This window comes from Monodelphis domestica, chromosome 1 (assembly GCF_027887165.1).
Source record: "Monodelphis domestica isolate mMonDom1 chromosome 1, mMonDom1.pri, whole genome shotgun sequence".
Classification (NCBI taxonomy): Eukaryota; Metazoa; Chordata; class Mammalia; order Didelphimorphia; family Didelphidae; genus Monodelphis; species Monodelphis domestica.
Genome location: NC_077227.1, coordinates 278,498,743 through 278,523,979, shown reverse-complemented (window position 1 = coordinate 278,523,979; position 25,237 = coordinate 278,498,743). Strand labels below are relative to the sequence as shown.

At 35.2% G+C, this 25,237-nt stretch overlaps 1 protein-coding gene and 1 long non-coding RNA gene across 14 annotated transcripts in view; one reads left to right on the top strand and one right to left on the bottom strand.

The window, feature by feature from the left end:
- The window catches only part of GPHN (gephyrin), an 852,406-nt gene that overhangs the window by 567,717 nt on the left and 259,452 nt on the right, over window positions 1–25,237 (bottom strand). The gene's annotated exons all lie outside the window — the stretch shown is intronic.
- LOC103099241 (uncharacterized) overlaps window positions 1,460–25,237 on the top strand; it is a 55,189-nt gene continuing 31,411 nt past the window's right edge. Inside the window, exon 1 of one of the 2 annotated variants that reach the window (XR_457445.3) lies at window positions 1,460–1,625. This is a non-coding gene — a long non-coding RNA (uncharacterized LOC103099241). The remainder of the gene's footprint in view (window positions 1,626–25,237) is intronic. The other variant, XR_008917226.1, reaches the window with a different exon arrangement.

Genomic DNA, 25,237 nt, shown 5'->3' with positions numbered 1-25,237 from the left:
GGACAGGTAGAAGAATGTATCCATCATTTATAGAGAATGTACTCATCTCTTATAAAAATATTTAGAATTTCGTACATATTCCTTTTGTAGAAATGAGAGCCTTTCATATAACTTGCATAATGAATGAACCAATTTGTCAGTCAGAAATTCATTACAACTGAATAAGGATTAATTAAGTTGGCAAAATTCCCCAAGAGACTTACATTAAAAGAATTTTCTTCCATAAAAGTGTATAAATTTTTCCCTAAATGTTTTTACTTTTTTTGAAGTAACTTGGCAGATGGAAATAAATGATAGATACAACAATCTTCTACTCTTCTACCTTCATTTTGTGATGAATAAAGTAAGAATAAGTAGATCAGGCCATCAAAAGACTTAGCTCAATCACATGTTGCTCATTATTCTTATAATTTGGTAGAATAAAATTTATCATACATTAAACAATGTGTCTTGTGTGTATGTTAAAATTACAGAAGTGACAATGGTAAGAGTGACTATAGATTAACATGTTGAAATAAAGGGAGATAAAAATAGGGAGACATATATGTTTACTGTGTCACTGCACATATCTTGTACAGAGCCCAAGGAAAATAATTTCTATTCGTGTCCTTTTTGCAAATATCATTGTAAAAATATATTAAACCCAGAAGAATAAAAAAGCCTCTTGAATGAAATTGATAGCAATGTAAGAGATATTCATTTAACTAGCCAGATTATAAAAGCAAATTGAATGAAAACTATGTTTGATCCAGATTATGATATGATGCTCCACAAATAGCCGACTGAGTTAATTTATCATGGATACTTGGTATAGATAGAAAAAGAGATGGTACCAGGATTTCTAAAAACATTATGCAAGGTATTTGGTATTGGAAATTGCTAGCTATTGCATGAGCCAATAGTCCCCAAGTGATGAAGAACTAAGAATCACAAAATCCCATGATGTCAGAATGTCAAAATTATAAGAAACTCAAAGGCAATAGAAAGCTAAATGGTCCACATAAGTAGGCTGTAGCATGCTACGAAAGATGATTTAGAATAAGAAGTGGTAAAGGAGATATAATCAAGGTTATGTGGCTAGAAAAGGAAGTCAGACAAATAGCAGCATATAGTGAGATTAAGAAACAATACATTGGTGGCCCAGAGATAAAGAACTAAAAGTCCTCCCGCAGCTTGAGTTATGAAAAAAAAAAAAAAACCTCCAAAGATGAAGTATGAAAGGGATGAAATCTACAAAAAATAAGAAAGTGCTTAGACTTATTAAGTAAATAGATATATCAAAGTATCAAGTAATAAGAAATGTATTGCAAATTAGAGCACTGGCAATGTATAACTCTTCTTTAGAGAAGTCAGGTCTACAATGCACTTCAGAGAGAACAGTGTAGGAATATGTTAGATATAGATTGTTTTCTAGGGTTAGTTGAAAGAAGAGGAATTTTGAGATAAGCCCTGGTAGAAGATTCTGGGTAGGAAAGGAATTGTGGGAGTCTGAACTGAAAATAACTGAAACTTCACTTCCTTCTTTGATTTTCCTCTGAGCTAGAAGTGTTTTTGACTCCCTGCCTGAATTTCCATCAAGATGAAGGAGGGTTTTTGCTCTGAGAGATTCTCCTGGATAGTCAAGAGTAAGTGGAGAAATCTTTGATTTCTAGGTAGAGAATTTATTTGGAGGAAACCATTTCCCTGAGTCCAAAGATCATCTGCTAGTGCTCCATCTGCCTGAATTTTTCTTGGGCTAAGGTAATCCAAAGCTTTACATCTATAACTTTGGGTTACTTAGTGCAGCAGCCAAAAACAGGCTATTTACCTTTATTCATCAGTTACTGATGGGAATACTAGGATAAGTCAGATAGCTTAGGAAAAGATTTTAGATAGCATAGAGAGTTGTAGGCAGGGTTCAGAGAAGAAACAGAAGGCTCCCCTTAAGCAGGATTACTTCTGCCCAAATAGAATTAAATTTTCCATATCAATTTAATATTAATATTTCATAATTTATTGATCCATTTTTCCAAATGAAGCTCTAAATAGATTTCTCTATGACATTTTGCCCTCTAATCTTGATCTCCTTGGGATATATTCCTATTGATAATTTTTGGGGGTCAAAGAGTATATAGAGAGTTCCAAAATGTTTTGTAAAATGGTTTGAATTACATTAGTGTGCCTTTCTATCATGCTCTCCTCCAGTTGCTATTTTCCTGTTTTGTCTTATTTGTAAACATGATGTGCTATAAATGGGACCAAGGTATTTTATTTGGCATTTCTCTTACTCTTGGAGGTTTGGGAAACATTTTCGTAGAACTGTCAATAGCTTGAAATTCTTTTGAAAATTCCTTCAAATATTTTGATGATTAATCTATTGGGAAATAGCACTTATTCTCATATATGTATGTCAATTCTTGAGGAATCTTAGATATTAGATTCATCAGATAAATTGGTATAAACATTTTCTAAAATAAATTACTTCCTGCTATCTAGCAGCACATTTTTTTTAAAGAGGATCATACATAAAACTGCAAACCTCTTTTATATATAGCTTGATTTTCTCTTTATATACAATAAATTCAACACATTATTCCCAAAGAAGTCATGCTTGTATATGACCCTTTTTGGCCTTCCTACTTTCAATCCTGTGCTTCTAAAAAAATACTTTGAAGACCTTTTTTTTTTAAACATTATTTTATTTGGTCATTTTCATACACTATTCATTGGAAACATATCATTTTCTTTTCCTACCCCTCAACCCCCCGCCACCCTTCCCTAGCCGAAGCGCAATTCCTCTGGGTATCACATATGTCCTTGCTCTGAACCCATTTCCTTGTTGTTGGTATTTGCATTAGGGAGCTCATTTAGCATCTCTCCTCTATCTTGTCCCCGCAACCTCTATAGTCCAGCAGTTGCTTTTCCTTGGTGTTTTTACTCCCTCAGTTTGTCCCCTGCTGAGGACAGTTTTTTTTTCCCCTTGTAGATATCTGCAGGTTGTTCAGGGACATTGTAAAGCCATTACTAGAGAAGTCCATTACGTTCTCTTGTACCACAGTGTGTCAGTCTCTGTGTACAATGTTCTCCTGGTTCTGCTCCTCTCACTCTGCATCACTTCCTGGAGGTTGTTCCAGTCTCCATGGAATTCCTCCACTTTATTATTCCTTTTAGCACAATAGTATTCAATCACCAACATATACCACAATTTATTCAGGCATTCCCCAATTGAAGGGCATCCCCTCATTTTCCAATTTTTGGCCACCACAAAGAGCGCAGCTATGAATATTCTTGTACAAGTCTTTTTCCTTATTATCTCTTTGGGGTACAAACCCAACAGGCTATGGTTGGATCAAAGGGCAGACAGTCTTTTATCGCCCTTTGGCGATAGTTCCAAATTGCCCTCCAGAATGGTTGGATCAATTCACAACTCCACCAGCAGTGCATTAATGTCCCCACTTTGCCACATCCCCTCCAGCATTCATTACTTTCCTTTGCTGTCATGTTCAACAATCTGCTAGGTGTGAGGTGATACCTCAGAGTTGTTTTGATTTGCATTTCTCTGATTATAAGAGATGTAGAACACTTTTTCATGTGCTTATTAATAGTCTTGATTTCTTTAACTGAAAATTGCCTATTCAGGTCTCTTGCCCATTTTTCAATTGGAGAATGGCTTGATTTTTTGTACAAATGGTTTAGCTCTTTATAGATTTGAGTAATTAGACCTTTGTCAAAGGTTTTTGTTATGAAGATTGTTTCCCAATTTCTTGCTTTCCTTCTAATGTTAGTTACATTGGTTGTGTTTCAACAAAAATTTTTTAATTTGATGTAGTCAAAATTATTTATTTTGCATTTTGTGACTTTTTCTAAGTCTTGCTTGGTTTTAAAATCTTTCTCTTCCCAAAGGTCTGACATGTATACTATTCTGTGTTCACCTAATTTACTTATAGTTTCCTTCTTTATATTCAAGTCATTCGCCCATTCTGAGTTTATCTTGGTGTAGGGTGTGAGGTATTGATCCAAACCTAATCTCTCCCACACTGTCTTCCAATTTTCCCAGCAGTTTTTATCAAATAATGGATTTTTGTCCCAAAAGCTGGGGTCTTTGGGTTTGTTATAGACTGTCTTGCTGAGATCATTTACGCCAAGTCTATTCCACTGATCCTCCTTTCTGTCTCTTAGCCAGTACCAAATTGTTTTGACGACCGCTGCTTTGTAATATAATTTGTGATCTGGGTCTGCAAGGCCACGTTCCTTTGTATTTTTTTTTCATTATTTCCCTGGATATCCTTGATCCTTTATTCTTCCAAATGAACTTTGTTATGGTTTTCTCTAATTCAGTAAAATAGTTTTTTGGTAGTTCAATAGGTATGGCACTAAAAAGATATATAAGTTTGGGTAGGATGGTCATTTTTATTATGTTAGCTCATCCCACCCATGAGCAATCAATGTTTTTCCAATTGTTTAGATCTATTTTAATTGTGTGGAAAGTGTTCTGTAGTTGTTTTCTTATAGTTCCTGTGTTTGTCTCGAAGATAGATTCCTAAGTATTTTATATTGTCACGGGTGACTTTAAATGGAATTTCTCTTTCTAATTCTTCCTGCTGAGATGTGTTGGATATATGTAGAAATGCTGATGGCTTATGTGGGTTTATTTTGTATCCTGCAACTTTGCTAAAGTTGTTGATTATTTCGATTAGCTTTTTGGTTGATTCTCTAGGATGCTTTAAGTAAATTGTCATATCATCCGCAAAGAGTGACAGCTTGGTCTCCTCATTGCCAATTTTAATACCTTCAATTTCTTTTTCTTCTCTAATTGCTACTGCTAGTGTTTCTAGTACAATATTAAATAATAAAGGTGATAATGGGCATCCGTGTTTGACTCCTGATCTTACTGAGAAGGCTTTGAGTTTTTCCCCATTGCAGATGATGTTTGCTGATGGTTTTAGGTATATACTGTATATTATTTTTAAGAAAGGCCCTTCGATTCCTATACTTTCTTTTTTTGTTTGTTTTTTTTTAATTTTATAGTATTTTATTTGATCATTTCCATGCATTATTCATTAAAGACAAAGATCATTTTCTTTTCCTCCCTCCCACCCCCCATAGCCGACGTGTGATTCCACTGGGTATCACATGTGTTCTTGATTCGAACCCATTGCCATGTTGTTAGTGTTTGCATTAGAGTGTTCATTTAGAGTCTCTCCTCTGTCCTGTCCCCTGAGCCATTGTAGTCAGGCAGCTGCTTTTCCTCGGTGTTTCTACTCCCTCAGTTTGTCCTCTGCTTATGGATAGTGTTTTTTCTCCTAGATCCCTGCAGATTGTTCAGGGACATTACACTGCCACTAATGGAGAAGTCCATTAAGTTCGATTATACCACAGTGTGTTTGTCTCTGTGTACAATGTTCTCATGGTTCTGCTCCTCTCGCTCTGCATAACTTCCTGGAGGTCGTTCCAGTCTCCATGGAATTCCTCCACTTTATTATTCCTTTTTGCACAATAATATTCCATCACCAAACATATACCACAATTTGTTCAGCCATTCCCCAATTGATGGGCATCCCCTCGTTTTCCAATTTTTGGCCAAAACAAAGAGCGCAGCTATGAATATTTTTGTACAAGTCTTTTTGTCCATTATCTCTTTGGGGTACAGACCCAGCAGTGCTATGGCTGGATCAAATGGTAGACATTATTTTATTGCCTTTGGGCATAGTTCCAAATTGCCCTCCAGAATGGTTGGATCAATTCACAACTCCACCAGCAATGAATTAATGTCCCTACTTTGCCACATCCCCTCCAGCATTCATTACTTTCTATAACTGTCATATTAGCCAATCTGCTAGGTGTGAGGTGATACCTCAGAGTTGTTTTGATTTGCATCTCTCTGATTATAAGAGATTTAGAACACTTCTTCATGTGCTTATTAATAGTTTTGATTTCTTTATCTGAAAACTGCCTATCCATGTCCCTTGCCCATTTATCAATTGGGGAATGGCTTGATTTTTTGTACAATTGATTTAGCTCTTTATAAATTTGAGTAATTAAACCTTTGTCAGAGGTTTTTCTGAAGATTTTATCCAAATTTGTTGTTTTCCTTCTGATTTTAGTTACATTGGTTTTGTTTGTACAAAAGCCTTTTAATTTGATATAGTCGAAATTATTTATTTTACATTTTGTGATTCTTTCTATGTCTTGCGTGGTTTTAAAGTCTTTCCCCTCCCAAAAGTCTGACATGTATACTATTCTGTGTTTACCCAATTTACTTATGGTTTCCTTCTTTATGTTTAAGTCTTTCACCCATTTTCAATTTATCTTGGTGTAGGGTGTCAGGTGTTGATCAATTCCTAATCTCTCCCACACTGTCTTCCCATTTTCCCAGCAGTTTTTATCGAATAGTGGATTTTTGTCCCAAGACCTGGGATCTTTGGGTTTATCATATACTGTCTGGCTAAGGTCACTTCCCCCAGTCTATTCCACTGATCCTCCTTTCTGTCTCTTAGCCAGTACCAAATTGTTTTGATGACTGCTAGGCGCCCCCTCATTTGTTTTTTTTTTTCATTATTTCCCTGGATATCCTTGATCTTTTGTTATTCCAAATGAACTTTGTTATGGTTTTTTCCAAATCAGTAAAGAAATTTTTTGGGAGTTCCATGGGTATGGCACTAAATAGATAAATAAGTTTGGGTAGGATGGTCATTTTTATTATATTGGCTCGTCATACCCATGAGCAGTTAATGTTTTTCCAATTGCTCAAGTTTAGTTTTAATTGTGGCGAGTGTTTTGTGGTTATGTTCATATACTTCCTGTGTTTGTCTCGGGAGGTAGATTCCTAGGTATTTTATTTTGTCTAAGGTGATTTTGAATGGGATTTCTCTTTCTAGTTCTTGCTGCTGAGCTGTGTTGGAGATATATAAAAAAGCTGATGACTTACGTGGGTTTATTTTGTATCCTGCAACTTTGCTAAAGTTGTTGATTATTTCAATTAGCTTTTTGGTTGAATCTCTAGGATTCTTTAAGTAGACCATCATGTCATCTGCAAAGAGTGATAACTTGGTCTCCTCCTTGCCTATTTTGATGCCTTCTATTTCTTTTTCTTCTCTAATTGCTACTGCTAGTGTTTCTAGTACAATGTCAAATAATAGAGGTGATGATGGGCATCCTTGTTTCACTCCTGATCTTATTGGGAATGCATCTAGTTTATCCCCATTGCAAATGATATTAGCTGGTTTTAGATATATACTGTTTATTATTTTTAGGAATGACCCTTCTATTCCTATGCTTTCTAGTGTTTTTGTGTTTTTTTTTTTAATAAAACCCTTACCTTCCGTCTTGGAGTCAATACTGTGTATTGGCTCCAAGGCAGAAGAGTGGTAAGGGCTAGGCAATGAGGGTCAAGTGACTTGCCCAGGGTCACACAGCTGGGAAGTGTCTGAGGCCAGATTTGAACCTAGGACCTCCCATCTCTAGGGCTAGCTCTCAATCCACTGAGCTACCCAGCTCCCCCCGCTTTCTAGTGTTTTTAATAGGAACGGGTGTTGTATTTTATCAAAGGCTTTTTCTGCGTCTATTGAGATAATCATGTGGTTCTTGTTGGTTTACTTGTTGATGTGGTCAATTATGTGGATGGTTTTCCTCATATTGAACCAGCCCTGCATCCCTGGTATAAATCCTACTTGATCATGGTGGATGACCCTTCTGATCACTTGCTGGAGTCTTTATGCTAGTATCCTATTTAAGATTTTTGCATCTATATTCATTAGGGGATTGGTCTATAGTTTTCTTTCTCTGTTTTTGACCTGCCTGGTTTTGGAATCAGTACCATGTTTGTGTCATAAAAGGAGTTTGGTAGAACTCCCTCTTTGCTTATTATGTCAAATAGTTTGTATAGTATTGGGATTAACTGTTCTCTGAATGTTTGATAGAATTCACTGGTGAATCCATCAGGCCCTGGGGATTTTTTCTTAGGAAGTTCTTTGATGGCCTGTTGGATTTCATTTTCTGATATGGGATTATTTAAGAATTCTATTTCCTCTTCTGTTAGTCTAGGCAGTTTGTATTTTGGTACATATTCATCCATATCACATAAATTGGTATATTTATTGCCATATAATTGGGCAAAGTAATTTTAATGATTGCCTTAATTTCCTCTTCATCAGAGGTGATGTCCCCCTTTTCATCTTTGATGCTGTTAATTTGCTTTTCTTCCTTCCTTTTTTAAATTAGATTGACCAGTACTTTATCTATTTTGTTTGTTTTTTCAAAGTATCAGCTTCTTGTCTTATTTATTAAATCAATAGTTCTATCACTTTCGATTTTATTAATTTCTCCCTTAATTTTTAGGATTTCTAGTTTGGTTTTCTGCTGGGGGTTTTTAATTTGGTCACTTTCGAGTTTTTTTATTTGCATTTCCAATTGATTGATCTCTGCTCTCCCTAGTTTGTTAATATATGCACTCAGGGATATGAATTTACCTCTGATTACTGCTTTGGCTGCATCCCAAAAGGTTTGAAAGGATGTCTCGCCATTGTCATTTTCCTTGAAATTATTAATTGTTTCTATGATTTCTTCTCTAAATGATTTTGGAGTATCATATTGTTTAGTTTCCAATTAGTTTTTTTATTTGGTTTTCCATGTACCATTACTGATCATTATTTTTATTGCCTTGTGGTCTGAAAAGGCTCCATTTATTATTTCTGCTTTTCTGCATTTGTGTGCCATGTTTCTGTGACCTAATGTATGGTCAATCTTTGTGCATGTGCCATGTGGTTCTGAGAAGAAGGTGTATTCCTTTTTATCCCTATTTATTTTTCTCCATATGTCTATTAATTCTAATTTTTCTAAGATTTCATTCACTTCTTCTACCTCTTTCTTATTTATTTTTTGATTTGATTTATCTAAATTTGATAATGGTTGGTTCAATTCTCCCACTAATATGGTTTTACTGTCTATTTCTTCCTTCAATTCTCCTAGTTTCTCCATTAGAAATTTGGGTGCTATTATTATTTGGTGCATATATGTTGATTAGTGATATTTCCTCATTATCTAAAGTCCCTTTTAACAAAATATAATTACCTTCCCTATCCCTTTTGATCAGGTCTATAATTGCTTTGGCTTTATCAGATATCATGATTGCCACTCCTACCTTCTTTCTGTCAGTTGAGGCCCAGAAGGTCTCACTCCATCCTTTAATTCTGACCTTGTGGGTGTCTACCCTCCTCATGTGTGTTTCTTGGAGACAACTTATGGTATTTGGATTCTAATCCATTCTGCTATTCGTCTACATTTTATGGGTGAGTTCATCCCATTCATGTTCAATGTTATGACTGTCACTTGTGGACTCCCTGGCATTTTGATATCCTTCCCTAATTCTAACCTTTCTTCTTCTTCGGCTCTACCTTTTAGTCTAGTGATTTATTTAAATCAGTCCCCCTTGTATTTCCCTTTCTACCCCCCTCCCTTCTTATTCCTTCCCTTATTTTCCCCTGTAGTCTTTTTAAAAATTCCCCCCACACACCCTCTCCCTCCCTTGTACTGCTTCCTTCCCCACCAGTCTGTTTTTTACCCTTCTACTCCCCTAGAGGGCGCAAATCTATTCTCTTCCCCAATGGATTGGATTGTTCTTCCCTCTTTGGGTCAGTTTCAAAGTACGTAAGAGTTGAGTATTTCCTATCTCCAACCTCTTTACCATTCCAGTGTATCGATGTTCTCCCCCCTCCCACCATGAGCTTCTTTGTGACACATAAATTTACCCCCATTTGTTTCTTTTAGTTATAACATCTTTTCTTTTTTAGCTCTAGTCATGTATATATATATATATATATATACATACATACACATGTATATGTATTTATGCATGCATATATCTATATACCTATTTATGTCTTGTCCTTTCATCCTATACAGTTTGTCACTGTTCCCTCTGAGTGTAATTCTTCTAGCTGCTCAGGTGATAGCAACAGTTTTTAAGAGTTACCAATGACCTCTTTTCTCATAGGGATACATATTATTTTAACTTATTGAATCTCTTAAAAAATTTTTTGTTGTTTTGTTTACCCCCCCCCCCTTTTTTAATTACCTTTTGATGATTCTCTTGAGTTCTGTGGTTGGACATCAAATTTTCTGTTCAGGTCTGGTCTTTTATTTATGAATGTTTGGAACTCTTCTGTTGTGTTGAATGACCATACTTCCCCCTATAAGAATAGAGTCAGTTTTGATGGGTATTTTATTCTTGGTTGGAGACCTAGTTCCCTTGCTTTCCAGAATATCGTATTCCATGCCTTTCTTTTTTTCAGTGTGGATGCAGCCAGATCCTGTGTTAACCTCACCGTGTTTCCATGGCTTCTTCTTGGCAGCTTGTAATGTCTTTTCTTTCATCTGATTGCTTTTGAATTTGGCTATAACATTTCTTGGTGTGGTCAGTTGGGGATTAAATACAGGGGGTGATCTGTGGATTCTTTCAATCTCCACTTTCCCCTCTTGTTCTAGGATCTCGGGACAGTTTTCCTGGATAATTTCCTCTAGTATGATGTCCAGGCTTTTTCTTTTGTCATGGTCTTCTGGTAGTCCAATTATTCTTAAATTGTCTCTTCTTGAATGATTTTCTAAATCATCTGTTTTGTGAATGAGATGTTTCATATTTTCCTCAATTTTTTCATTCTTTTTGGGTTTTTTTATAGTGTCCTGCTGCCTTGTGAGGACACTTGATTCTAGTTGTTTTATTCTGGTTCTTAAAGATTGGATTTCATCTCTGGCATTTTGGTTGTCTTTTTCCTTCTGGTCTGATTTTCTTTGAAGACCATCTTTCATCCTCTTTACCTCATCTTTCATCTCTTTTGCCTCATTTTCCAGCTGGTTGATTTTGGCTTTCAAGACACTATTTTCTCGTTTTAGTTCAAGTGCCTCTGTTTCCAGATGATTTATCTTAATTTTTAAGTTCTTTTCCCAATTGTCTTCAGCCTCTCTTAGTTGTGTTTTGAGTTCTTCCACAGCCTGTATCCAATTCGCTGAGATTTCTGGTTTGTTTGCTGATCTCTCCCCCTCTGTTCCATTTGCTGAGTAGTAGCTGTCTATTGTAGTTTCTTTCTTCTTTTTCTGTTGTTTGCTCAAATTCACCCCTTCTTTACTCCCCGTATTTGTCTGTGCTCTTGTTCCTCTCATTTTTTTTTGTTTTGGGGGGACTTCTATCAGTCTCCCCTCTTGGAGCTTTAACAGAAGATCTCTTGGTGTAGTCTCTGGGGGAGAGTTGTTGGGGATTTGAGCTTCACTGTCCTCTGGAGACTTTTGATTGGCTTAAAGTCCAGTAGTCAATGAGGATGGATGGGGAGCCTGGGCTTCCCTGAGTTCTGGAGACTTTTGATGGGATTGAGTTCAGCTTAGTTGGGCTGGGGTTACTCTGAGTTTTAAACTTCCTGGATAGCTGAAGCAAATATGGAGGATCTCCAAAGCTCTGGCCCGGCTGCCAGGTCTATGCTCCTTCTAGGCTGCCATCTTGACTCTGCCTCTAGGTTCCTGTTTTTTCAGTATACCCTGTTCTCTAAGGGGTGGGGTCATGGCCTCCCTGGGCTCTGAGGGCTCCTGATGGGATTAGGTTCAGCTGTTTTGGGCTGAAAGAGCCCTGAAGCAAAAAACCTCCTCCTCCACAATCTGTTTTGAATGCCTGGAGACTGGCCCAGGTTGTTTTCAAGGAATGCCATTTGGAGCAACCCCTTTCCTACTTTCAATTCTGTGCATCTAAAAAAATACTTTTAAGACCTTTTTTTTTTAATTTTCCTTTTTAAAATGTTATATTTCAGTTGCCTTCTCCCTTAAGTTCTTATAGTTCTTGTTTTATGGAGTCATCAATTTCTGTTTGGTCCATTTTAATTTTCAGGGAGTCTGTTACTTAAGTTCAGAATTTTCTGTTCTAAATTGTTCACCTTCCAATGCTTTTCTTTATAACTTTTATTTTGTTTTTTTGATGTCATACTTCATTTCTTAAGTTCATGTGGTACTTGTGAAAAATCAATTTTTTCATTTAGCCTCTTTTTGCTGTTATGTTAGTACTTTCTCTGAGGTTGGTTCTTTGAGTATATCTGGATTTTCAATAATTCTTTTTAACATGCAGGATCTTGTTCACTCATCTCACTAGACTTACTTCCTGAATTATGGCCCTGTGCTGAGGTCACATGGAGTGTCATGTCTTGATTGCTTTTGTTCTGAGTCACCCAAGCTTTTTATTGACCTCCATTTTCTGTGATGAGATTACCTAGATCTTTGAGGTTTGGAGCATTGGATCTTCAGGACCCTCTGTGGTATCTTTGGACACAATACAACTTCTGTTTCTAAGCCATCTCATTTTGAACGCCGCCCTATCCATACTTTTCTATACAAAATCACTTTCAAGAACCAAGTTGTAGGTTTCCAAACACTCTGAGAGTTTCTGGAGGTGAGTCTTCTACTTTGCATTCTGTACAGAATTATCTCCAGCAGTTATATTCTCCTCTCAGCCCTCATCTGGCTAAAAACATGCTCAGGTTACTACAGTCCCTCCGATTCTATCCAAATTCTTGTCCCGTTTCTCTTATATTTAACTGCTAAACTTCTTGAAAAAATAAACTGTACTCAAAAGTCTTCATTTCCTCACTGCCCATTCTTTTACCAACCCATTACAGTTTGATTTCTATCCCTTTTCTATTCAAGTTTTTCTGAGATCTCTAATGAAACTGTCTAATTCAGTGGAATAAAAAAAAAACACACAACACCTTATCTTCCATTTGAAAATCAATACTGTCTCTCGGTTCCAAGACAGAACAGTAAAGATTTAGCAATGGGGGATCAAGTAATTTGCCAAGAGTCACACAGCTAGGAAGTATCTGAGGTCAAATTTGAACCAGGACCTCCTGTCTCCACAACTGGCTCTGCATCCACTAAGCTATCCAATGGAATTTCTAAAATCTTTTCTTCCTTTACCTTTCTGCTACTTTTAAGGGTTAACTACTTCTTCCTAATCTCTCCTCCTACAGTTTCACTCTCTCCTTGTTCTTCTATCCCTCTCACCATTCTTTTTGTTTTCTTTGCTTTCTCCTTATTCCCTTCTTAACTTCCCATGTGTTGTTCCTCAACATCTATTGTTGGTTTTCTTGTCTCATTACAACTTTTTGCTTCTACAAAAACATTCACTCTCATTTTCAACTACCTTAACAGATGACTCCTGAATCTATAGCTTAAGTTCTGACCTTTCTTCTGAGCTGAAGACTTACAGGTCTAATTACTAATAAGACATCTCCGCCTAGATGTCCCAAGTATCTCAAAGTTGGCATACCTCCAACTTGAGCTCATTATTTTTGTCAGTGGTACCAATATTCACCTGGGTTTATTGCTCTTTTTAGTTTTAGTATTATACTCATCTCTTCTCTTTCATATCCAGTCAGTTACCAGAGTTTGTTAATGCTACCTCTGTAATATGTATACTCTCATCTCATCATTACATCTGTCATAAGTCATCACTTTTACTCACCTGAAGAAATGCAGGTTAGACTAATTATTCTTACATATAGGTCAGTTCACATCAAACTTCTGTTCAAAAATCTTTAGTAGTTTTCTACTATCTAGTCAAGTTCAAATTACTCTTCTTGGCATTTGAGGCTCTATTTCCATCTTACCTTATATTACTCTCTTCTCCATAACACTCCAAGTTCTTGTCATACTAAATGACCCTTTATCTTCTGCATATGTATTATGATTTCACAGCTCTGGGTCTATGTTTATTCTATTTCCAATGTCCAAGGTGCCCTCTATGATTCTCTTTCCCCATTGAATTTTTACCCAGGTTTTAAAGCCCAACTCAAATGTCACCTTTTCCAAGACCTTTCCCCATCTCTTTGGATAACATTCTCCAATAGGCTTCAAGGTATACTTTGCTTTGTAATTCAATACTTCACTGATGAAGAACGAAGTGAGCATGAATAATTACCTTAAAGTAGTACAAGGATTTAATTAGTGTAAGTATTTTTTAGTCATATACTAAACATTGTCAACTATTACCTTTGTAAATTAATGTGATGAAAAAAGTAAAACATTAAGCCCTTAAATTGAAAACTTCCATTAATAATTAATCTTATACACTAGAATCTGTAAAATACAAGAAATTAATTCCTCAATAGCTTTCATTCTCTCCTGGTGCACAATATAGTTGAAGGAAAGAATATTTATATATAAATTGTAGCTTCTATGGGTTTTTGATGATATGAAAAAGGCAGCTGGGTGGCACAGTGGATAGTGGATAGTGACGGACCTGGAGTAAAACATTACTGGATTCAAATCCAGTCTAAAAGAATAGCTCTATAACTCTAGACAAATCACATCAATATTTCAATTTACTTATTTGTAAAATGGGAATAATAATAATAATAATACCCATCCAAGTAGTGTTTTGTAAGCCATTACTGTTTAAATGTTACCTATTTTTATTATTGTTGTTGTTATTCTTGAATGAAGGTAAGTAGAGGCTTTTTTTCTCCATGGAATCTTCTTGGGTTATAATCCTGCCTAAACCTATAGTAGTTGCCACCTTTCTTCTGGTCCTAAATCTATTCAGGTCCTGATATATTTATCCTATTGTTATCCAAGATCATAAGTCCTACTTCAACATTTGATGATTCATTTTTTAATATAATGAATATGGCATTTTGCCACAATAATATACTTTTTCTTCAAATTTCTAACAAGTGATGTGAAAATGCTAATTGTTAGAAAATATTAGTTTATATACCCAAAGGGCTATGAAACTATTCATACCTTTTTGATCTGACAATACCACTATTAGATCAAAAAAGGGGGGAAAGGCCGATTTATTTATTTATATTTATAGCAGTTCTTTTTGTAATGGTAAAGAATTAGAAATTAAGTGAATGTCCATCAATTGGAGAATGGCTGAGAAAGTTGTAGATTATGATTGTAATGTAAAAAAATACTACTTTGCTATAAGAAATGACAAGCAGGATGATTTCAGAAATAATTGGAAAGATTTACATGAACTTATATAAGATGATGTGAGCAAAACCAGGATAATATTGTAGGCAGGAACAACAATATTGTATGATGACTTAGCTATTCATCAATAATATGATCTGAAACAATTCCAAAGGAATCATGATGAAAAACATTTCCATATCCAAAGAAAGAACTGATGGAATCTGAATGTAGATTGAAGCATACTATTTTTCACTTTATTTTCTTTGTGGTTTTTTGGATATATTTTTCCCCAAACATAACCAATATGGAAATATGTTTGGCATAGTTGAAAACTGCATGCTATACTGTTTCAACATTTTAGAAAATGAATGTTAAAGGGTTTTTACAGGTAATTGGGAATATATATATATATATATAAATACACACATATACATACACAAACACACATACATATACATATATAGTAAAAATACTAGTTTTATACTCATGGAATTTAGACAAATTTGGAGTAGGCATGTTAAGCATTGCAAATGGATCAGAGAAACAGACTTTTTTTATAAACCACTGATCTTCTTGAAAAATTCAATGCCCTTTCTCTCTGTTCATAACCTTGAATATATGTGTAGTTTTTAAATTGTTGACTTCTTTACCCATTGTCTTTGTCTAATAACACCTTCCCTAAATTTCTCATCCTTAAAAAATCCTCTCTTAAAACTATCCATCACTACCTATCATTCCATATTTTTCCTTCTATTTTGTATCTAAACTTCCTAAGAAGTGTTTCTATAAACAATTACCCTAGTTACTTTCCTGTAACTTTCTACAGTATGAGTACTGGCTTCATCATTCATTTCAAACTGATCTTTGCAAATGTAATCAATGAGAGTTTAACTGCCAAATCAAAGAGGCTTTTCTTAATCATTTTCCTTGAATTCTCAGTAGCCTCTGACATCATTGATCACCTTCACCATGGTATTCTATTCTCTCCAGCTTTTCTTGGCAAAGACTGGAATGGTTTGCCATGTCCTTCTCCAAGAGTTGAAGGAAAACAGCTTAAGTTATTTGTACAGTTATTAAATGTCTGCAGCTACATTTAAACTCAGTTCTTTCTTACTCAGATTCAGCTATACACCAAGGCTTTCTTCTTATTAAGCATATTGTGTTTAGATTAATTTTTCTAACATAAGGATATTTTCTTATCATACCTACCACTTCTCAAATCCTTCTCTGGCTTTCCAGTCCTTAGAGTGGGAATTTTAAAACTGGGATTCGTGCACTGGGTTTTAAAACTAATATTCAATAACTAAATATTGTATTTTATAAAGTTTTATTAATAATAACTAAAACAAAAGACCTGCCTGACCTCAGCCTGGTCCCAGTTCTAAGAGAGAGAAAGAGGGTGGAGTTACAGCCAATTAAATACAATCACGCAAAATGCAGGGATGCAGGAAAAGGGAAACTGCCCTCCCTGTGAAAAACCTTTAATAACAGCCTTCTATACTAGGAGTCCAGGATCAGCTGAAAAATGGCTATAGCAGGCTAGAAACACATATGTGGAGTATGGAAAGGGATTGTGACAGAAAAAATTTTTATATGTCATCCTCTGTGGAAAAAAAAGGCTGGGATTATCAGGCTCTTGTGGTGGGTCTGGTCTGGAGCAAGAGGAGGCTCCAAGCTGGTTGGAGAGTGGTGAGGAATGCTGGCCAAGCAGATAGACAGGAGAAACAGCAGGCAGTGGCAGGCAGCAGGAGGAACATAGGCACACCCTGCCCCCGGACCTTCATGGTGATCAGCAACCGGGCAAACTTACTATCTTTACTGTAAGTCTATCTGCTCAAAAATTTTTTTTGAGAATTTGTAATCCCTTCATGGTAAGCCAAAGTGTGGGTTTTAACATTAATATTCAATAATTAAATATATTTTATAATGTTTTATTAATACTAACTAAAACAAAAGAACTGCCTGACTTCAGCCTGGTCACAGGTCTAAGAGAGAGGAAGAGGAGGAGTTACAGCCACTTAAACACAATCATGCAAAATTTAGGGACACAGGAAAGGGGAATTTTGGGAAATACCAAAGGACTTCTGGAGGATGAAGTCCAAAGGCTCAAAATCTCCATTTATATGGAACTTTGTGGGGAAAACTACCTTTGTTTTCAAAACCTGTAACAAAAAATTAGCATTTCCTTCAAATATGAATATAGGCAAAAACCAAAAGCAAAATTATTATCAGACGGGATTCATAGGTTTGCTGAGATTGTCAAAGGATCCCATGATACAAAAAAGTGAAGAACTTCTGGCCTCGTCCTCTGCCTGGAATTAAAGGCCCTCTAAAATTTAGCTCAACTCTGCTTATTAGACATAATTTTCCATTGTTTCACAACATGAATCTTCTGTTGAAGTTGGGATACTTACCTGACACTTTTGCTAAGCATGTTATAACAAATATTGATAAACCTTTGCTTATGCTGAAGAGAAATATGCTTCCTGAAAAGAAATAAATCAAATGATTTTATTCTGTAAGAAATGCAATGCATTCTATGAGAAGACAGTATTGAACCAATAACTTTCTGTCAGTTGGTTAAAGCCTTGGATTATACAGGTTCAGGAGAATAATCATGCAGATGACTATCAGAATACTACATTCAAACCACAATATAATATTTCATAGGCTATAAAATGAAGATTTCTTGTTAATCATGATGCATGTTTTTCACTAATAGTTTTCCTCAAGATTTCGACTAATCCTCAGAATTGATGTTAATGCTATTAAAAAACTACTAATTACATATGCATTTCCAAAATCCATTTCTATATTGCTACCTTTATAATAATGGATTTTTATTTCTTTTCAATTCATTTGTTACAATGAGAATTTTGGTTTTGCCTAAAAGTCATGACTTTATAATGCTTGGATAGAAAAAGGGTGGGGTTATAAAAACAAAATATCCTAATTGCATTTATTTGCGATAAATAAAATTAATTAGCTAATTAGGTTGCTTCTAGTTCAAATGGATGTTAACAAATTAGACTAATGCCAGATGGCTATGTGAAAATCTGACTTTAAATTTCTTTAACTAATTGGCAAGGTTTATCTATTTTTCCAGTTCTGGCTTTGCTATTAATCACTAGTATAAAAGAAGGAGAGAAGATGGAATCAGTAGAAGAGAAAAACACCATCTGCCTAACTTATTTTCAATAATACCACCTTTCAAGAAATGTAAGAATTCAAACATCTTTCTACTAATTGAACTACTTAAAACATTTTGTACATCTCATAAATTTCTGCTATATAGGTTTTTCTCATTGAACTGAGAAGGAAGCAAAAACGCTTAGAAAAATTTTTCTGGGCTCTCCTTTGGTTTCATTAGTAAAAAGATTCCATTCTTTTTTTTGGATATCTCTGTTCTCAGTATGCTGAGCAGCAGGTGCTTATAGATAAGAGCCTTGGGAATAAGTGAGGTCATCACTTTCCATTGCTCTCTATGAGAATTTCATGTAAAGGAACTGACCTTGCAAGAAGAAAACAGTATTGATCAATGTTTAAAAAGCAACTATCAGATCACTACTGAATGAATTGCTACATTGTAAGCCATCAAAGAACAAAATGTTGGACTCAAATTTCCTTCAGGGAATGGGAAAAAGTATTTTCCAATATATATTCACAGGGTGCCTCCATTGTCTCTTGATAATAACTAAAATTTTCTTAAAGGGCCTCAATAAGGTCAAATTGTTTATATTCCTATATGGAAGAATATTATTTGTAACTTTCAAAAACTGTATTCACTATTATAATAGTTAGAAGAATTATACATAGGTAGATATTGGGATACTAAGTGATTTAAATTCATATATTAAAAGAATAAGAAGGGGAGTGGAGAGAAGATAGCACCAAGAAAAACTTGAAGGAATAAGAAAATTAGGATGATCTATACTACACAAAAAGGCACATGGGAGGGGGAGGGGAAGAATACAACTATAAGGAGGAGAGGATGAGAGTGCTAAAAGTTAATACTCAACCCTTACTCTCAGTAAAATCAATTGTGAGATGGAAGATATTCTAGATTCACTGGGGTATCAAATTCTATCTTACCCTATAGGGAAGTTGAAAGAGGAAAACTAAGAGGGGGAGTGGGGCAGGGAGTTTAAAAAAGAGAGGGAGGGAAAGAGAGGGAGAAGGGAATTCAATAGTCTATAAAAAAATTAAAGGGAAATAAAAAGGGAGGGGAAGGAAAGAGAGGGTGGGGAGGGAAGCAATCCTAGGGAGGAAGAATGTGTGGGGTAGCTTAAAAAGACCCCAAAAGAAAAATAAAAGATAGAATGGAGGGGGGGAGAAAGAGAAGTAAAATAAGGGTGGGGATTAGGGGGACTGATTAAAATAGAACATTGATGTAGAAGGAACTAGTGAAAGAGGAAATGGCCGGACAAGGAGAGAAAACAAACATAACTTTGAATGTGAATGGGATGAAATCACCTGTAAAGTGGAAGTAAAGCTGAGTGGATTAGAAACCAAAATCCTACCATATGTTGTTCACAAGAAACACACATGAGATAGGTAGACACACACAGATTAAAGATGAAAGGCTAGATTAAAATCTATTGAGCTTCAAATGAGAAAAAGAAGGCAAGAGTTGCAATTACGATATCTGACAAAGCCAAAGTAAAAATAGATCTAATTAAAAGACAAAAGGAAAGCAATTACATCCTTACAAAAGGCAGTATAGAAAATGAAGAAATATCAGGAATCAACATGTATGCACCAAATGGTATAGCATCCAAATTTCTAAGGAGAAATTAGAGGAGTTGAAGGAGAAAAAAGTTAGTAAAACTATACTAGTGGGAGACCTGAACCTTTCCCTATCAGATCTAGATAAACAAAAAACAAATAAGAAAGAGGTAAGAGCTGTGAATGGAATCTTAGAAAAATTAAGAGTTAATAGATATATGGAGAAAAATAAATAGGGACAAAAAGGAATACACCTATTTTGCAGCATCACATGGTATGCTGTAAAAAATAGACTCAAATACAGGACTACAATTCCCACAAGCCTTTGCTCCACTTCCCCAAAATGCTTTGTAATCTCATGGGAATTCTGAGGTGGGCCAATATTGAGGAAGGATTTAAGCTGGTGGCAAAGGTTTTTGGGCTCTTTTTTGGACTTCTGTTTTGGAGCAGAGGCGTCTCTTCCGTGATGTGAGGTTATTTTGTCTAGGCCTCTGGCCTAGGCACATGTTTCTTACTTGTATATTCTTTAATCTTTAACCTTTAATAAACCTCTAAAAATTATAATACTCCTTGCAGAGAGAAACTAATTTCTACCTGCCTCAGTCTCCCCATATTCCCTAATTTTAACTGTTACAATGCTCACAAAGTTTGACCATGTACTAGGGTATAAAAACATGGCAAACAGGTACCAAAGAGCAGAAATAATAAATGCAACCTTTTCAGATCATAATGCAATAAAAATAATAATTAGTAAGGATACATGGAGAGGCAAATAAAAAATTAATTGAAAATTAAATATGATTCTCCAAAATCAGGTTAAAGAACAAATCATAGAAACAATAATTTCCTTGAAGAAAATGACAATGAATTGACATCCTTTCAAAATCTATGAGATTACAGCCAAAGCAGTACTTGGGGGGAATTCATATCCTTGAGTTCATATATTAACAAATTAAGGAAGGCAGAGGCCAATGAATTCACTATTTGACAAAAGCTGCTGGAAAAATTATAAAACGGTATGGGAGAGATTAGGTCTAGATCAATATCTCACACTGTATTGATTTAGAATCTTGAACCCTAGAGACTTTAATATATCTATATATATCCCACAATCCCCTTCTCCTGTCTGTGCATCTCCTTACATGGAGGGAGTTTTGAGTTTCTGTTTCTGCCCACAATGGCTCTCTCTGGATCCATGAGGAGGAGGGAGGAGTGGAGCTTGGTTTTTTCCCTAGCCTTACTTCCTCATACTTCAAGGTAAATATTTAATAAATATTATTAAATATAATAACTGGAGTATTGGATATTAATTTTAATCTTTACAATACCCTACACCAAGATAAACTCAGAAGTGGTGAATGACTTCAACAGAAAGAAGGAAACTATAAGTAAATTATGTGAACACTGAATAGTATACTTGACAGATCTTTGGGAAAGAAAAGACTTTAAAACCAAGCAAGAATTAGAAAAAAATTACAAAAGCAAAATAAGCAATTTTGATTACATTAAATTAAAAAGGTCTTGTACAAACAAAATCAATGTAATCAAAATTAGAAGGGAAGCAACAAATTGGGAAATAATCTGCATAACAAAAAAACTCTTAAAAGGGTCTAATTGCTCAAATTTATAAAGAGTTAAATCAATTGTACAATTAAGCCATTCTCTGATTGATGAATAGTCAAGGGACATGAATTGGCAATTTTCAGATAAGAAATCAAAACTATCAATAAACACATGAAAAAGTGTTCTAAATCTCTTATCATCAGAGAAATACAAATGAAAACAACTCTGAGGTACCACCTCACACCTAGCAGACTGGTTAATATGACAGCAACGGAAAGTAATAAATGTTGGAGGGGATGTGGCAAAATTAGGTCATTAATGCATTGCTGATAGAGTTGTGAATTCATCCAGGCATTCTGGATGGCAATCTGGAACTTTGTCCAAAGGGTACTAAAAGATTCCTTATCCTTTGATATAGCCATACCACTGCTGGGTTTTTACTCTAAAGAGATAATAAGGAAAAAGACTTGTACCAAAATATTCATAGCTGTGCTCTTTGTGGGGGGGAGGGTACAATAATTGGAAAATGGGGGGATGACCTTCGATTGGGGAATAGCTGAACAAATTATTGTGACTATTGGAAATGAAACAATATTATGCTCAAAGAAATGATGAACTGAGGGAATTCAATGTGAACTGGAACGACCTCCAGGAATTGATGCAGAGTGAAAAGAGTACAGGGTACAGAGAGACTGATACACTGTGGCACAATGGAATATAATGAAATTCTCTACTAGCAGCAATTCAATGATTAAGGTCATTTCTATGGGACTTATAAGAAAATGCTATCTACGTTCAGAGGAAGAATTGTGGGAATAGAAATACAGAAGAAAAACAACCTCTTGATAACAAGGGTTGATGGGGATATGACTGGGGATAAAGACTTTAAATAATCACCCTGGTGCATATATCAATGGCATAGAAATGGGTCTTGATCAATGACACATGCAAAACCCAGAGGAATTGTGGGTCGGCTATAGGAGGATGGTTGAGAGAGGGCAGTGAATGAACATGAATCTTGTAACCATGGAAAAATATTCTAGATTAATTAAAGAAATTTTAAAAAAATCATAACAGGGAAAATGCTCAGAGCTGAGAGATGGGGTATCTTAATCAAGAAGGCCAGTGTCACTGGACTGAAGATATGGTGAAGAGAAAGGTTTATAACTTACCTAGAAAGGTAGGAGGGTGCTATGGTATGAGGGTATCTGAGCCTCAAATAGAGGATTTTATTTTGATACTGAAGCAATCAGTAGCCACTTTGGAGTTATAAGAAGGGGAAGTGATATAGTCGGACCTGTGCTTTAGGAAAATCACTCTGACGCCTCAATGGAGGGTTGCCTGACACAGAGAGAGACTTGAGATAGGTAGACCCACCAAGGAGACTATTGCAATAGTTCAAGAATGCAGGTGATAAGGACTTGAACTTGAGTGCTGGTAGTGTAAGAGAAGAAATATGGGGCATATTTAAGAGACATTGTGAAGATGAAATCAGTAAACTGGCAAGAGAATGAATATGAGGAGTGAGAAACAGTGGGAATGGAGAAGTCACAAGGCTTAGATTAAGAGCTTGAGGGACTGAGAAGATGTGATTGCTCCCAAGTATAACAGGGAAGTAGGAAGGGGAGGGTTCAGAAGGAACAATAATGAATTTTGTTTTGGACTAGTTTGAGGCAACTGCAGGGCAGTGAAAGATGTGAGAACGGAGGTCAGTAGAGAGGTTAAGGTGGGAGAGATAGATTTAGGAATCATCAGCAAAGACATGGTAATTAAATTCATGAGATCTGATGAGATCAGCAAGTAAAACACCAGAAGGACAAGAGAAGGTGATCCCAGGACAAAGTTCTGTGAAACACATGGTTAAAGGGCATGAAATGGAAGAGGATCCAGCAAAGGATACTGTGAATGACTGATCAGATAAGAGGATAACCATAAGAGAGTGGTATTCCCAAAATCATCACCAGCTTGTTTGATGAAGGAAGTACCAGCTTCCTTCCACATTTTCATCAGCCTCCTGTTCCTTCCCCAAATAATTTCTAGAGGGATAAGAGGTGCCCTAGCTATAGATAAGTTACCTTTCCTTCTGGGCTGGTATAGCCACAATATGCTCATTGTTACTTTGCACTAATTCTTTATGCTTTTTAGTTCTCTGGTTGAATATTCTGTGCCACAGGCAGAGAGTACTCCTATATTCCTATATGTCTTCCTCCTCCACAAGTATGGGGACAAAGTTGAGGCCTGATGTTTGTCAATATAATTTCACAAAATTCAGTATGGTTTGTTGTATTGTCTCTGTTCTATGTATTATTCTAATGCCTGTAATACAAAATATGTTTCATTCTGTACCCTAACTCAATTAAACCATAGATGTTTCAGCATGCTGGAATCAGAAATTAATACTATATTTGATCAGAATTCTTATAACTTTCAAAGTTTCTTATAGTAAATAATATTCCATTATATTAATGTACCACAAGTTGTTTAGCCATCCCCCAATTGTCAGATATCTAAAAAGTTTGATAGTTTTAACAAACTTACTCTGGAAAGTAATGGAAGAATAACTTTTTCACAATATAATTCTAAAAATTTAGGCAAGACAAGGGAAGTATCATGGTAAATAATTTTAACAGAAAGTTATAGTGAATGAGGATAGAAGGGAGTAGTAGAGCTTTTGAGACTTAGAATAAGCAGAACATTTAGTTTTTTCTGTAAAGACTTGCCTTTAAATGGGTCAAAATTCAGTTGAATTCAGCAGCACTGATAGAATGTGATCATCTAATCAAGGACTGTGGGAAGTACAAAATGATGATGAAGTGGTACTTGCTTAAAAGGAAATTACATGTTCCAAAAGGATAAATTATCTTTTTCCAGCATCATATATTATTAAATCTCAGATATGCAGAAGTTGGAGTAATGACAAACCTCAGCATATTGGGATAAATCCTTTTTTCATCCTTTTTGTTTGTAGTAATGAGAGCCCTGGACCTGAAGTCAGGACACTTGGGCTTCAATTTCAGTTCCTTTACTTATTAACTATGTAGCCTTGAGGAAAAAGATAAAAAAAATTGCATCTCTGATTCTTAAGTATTGCCCCCCATACAAGTGAACCAACAATATCAACATGAAATACTTTATAAGACTGTGGTAAAGAAAGTTCTTTGTAAACCTTATAAACCTACAAATATTATTACTAATAATGGTAACTAACAATGACCACTGCAATGTAAAAGACGAGAAACAATCAATATTCATTTCATCAATGCAAGCTATAATTATTACTACCAATTTCTTTGTCACATTATATTTGTCTTACCCCTGAAGACAGAAAAATGTGGAAATGTCAAAATTAGTTAGTATGTGTATATATATAAAAATTATCAGTCATAAATATTTCATTGTTTGAACTGAGATCTCCTAAATTTATTATAGATCTTACATCCTCTATCCAGAAGGAAAAAATTCCTCTAAGTGTTTGAATCTTTAGTTTGTATGGATTATAGTCTTAAATTTTCAAGTACCTGATTATTACTCAAAATTTTCAGCAAAATCAACTTTTAACAAGTTACCTAATGACCTATTACTGATATGTCTTTTGGAAACTAAATAGTAAATAATAAATATTAAGTAGAAAGGGGTTAGTTATAATTTTTGTCATTAAAATTTGTAATAATCAAATTAAAACTTATAGGTTTGATAACTGTAGCAAGTATATAAATCTTGTATGTTGAGAAATTATAATTGGTATATTAAATCTTGTATATTATTAAATTAATTACTAGTGGTTAATAGAGGGCTAAAGACAACTGTTATGGGTAAAGTAAAAAATCTAGTATGAGCCAAGCACTATAGTAACTGAAACTGTCAGTTGTTATATTAAATATTTGCAGTATAATAAATGTCATTAATATAACTGATTTGACTGTGTTGGTATTGAGTATTGATAGTTTGATTGCCCAGCTGTATTGCTAAACTAAATTGTCAGGGTTAACTACTTAGTTGATGGAAGGCAGAAAGCCAACTG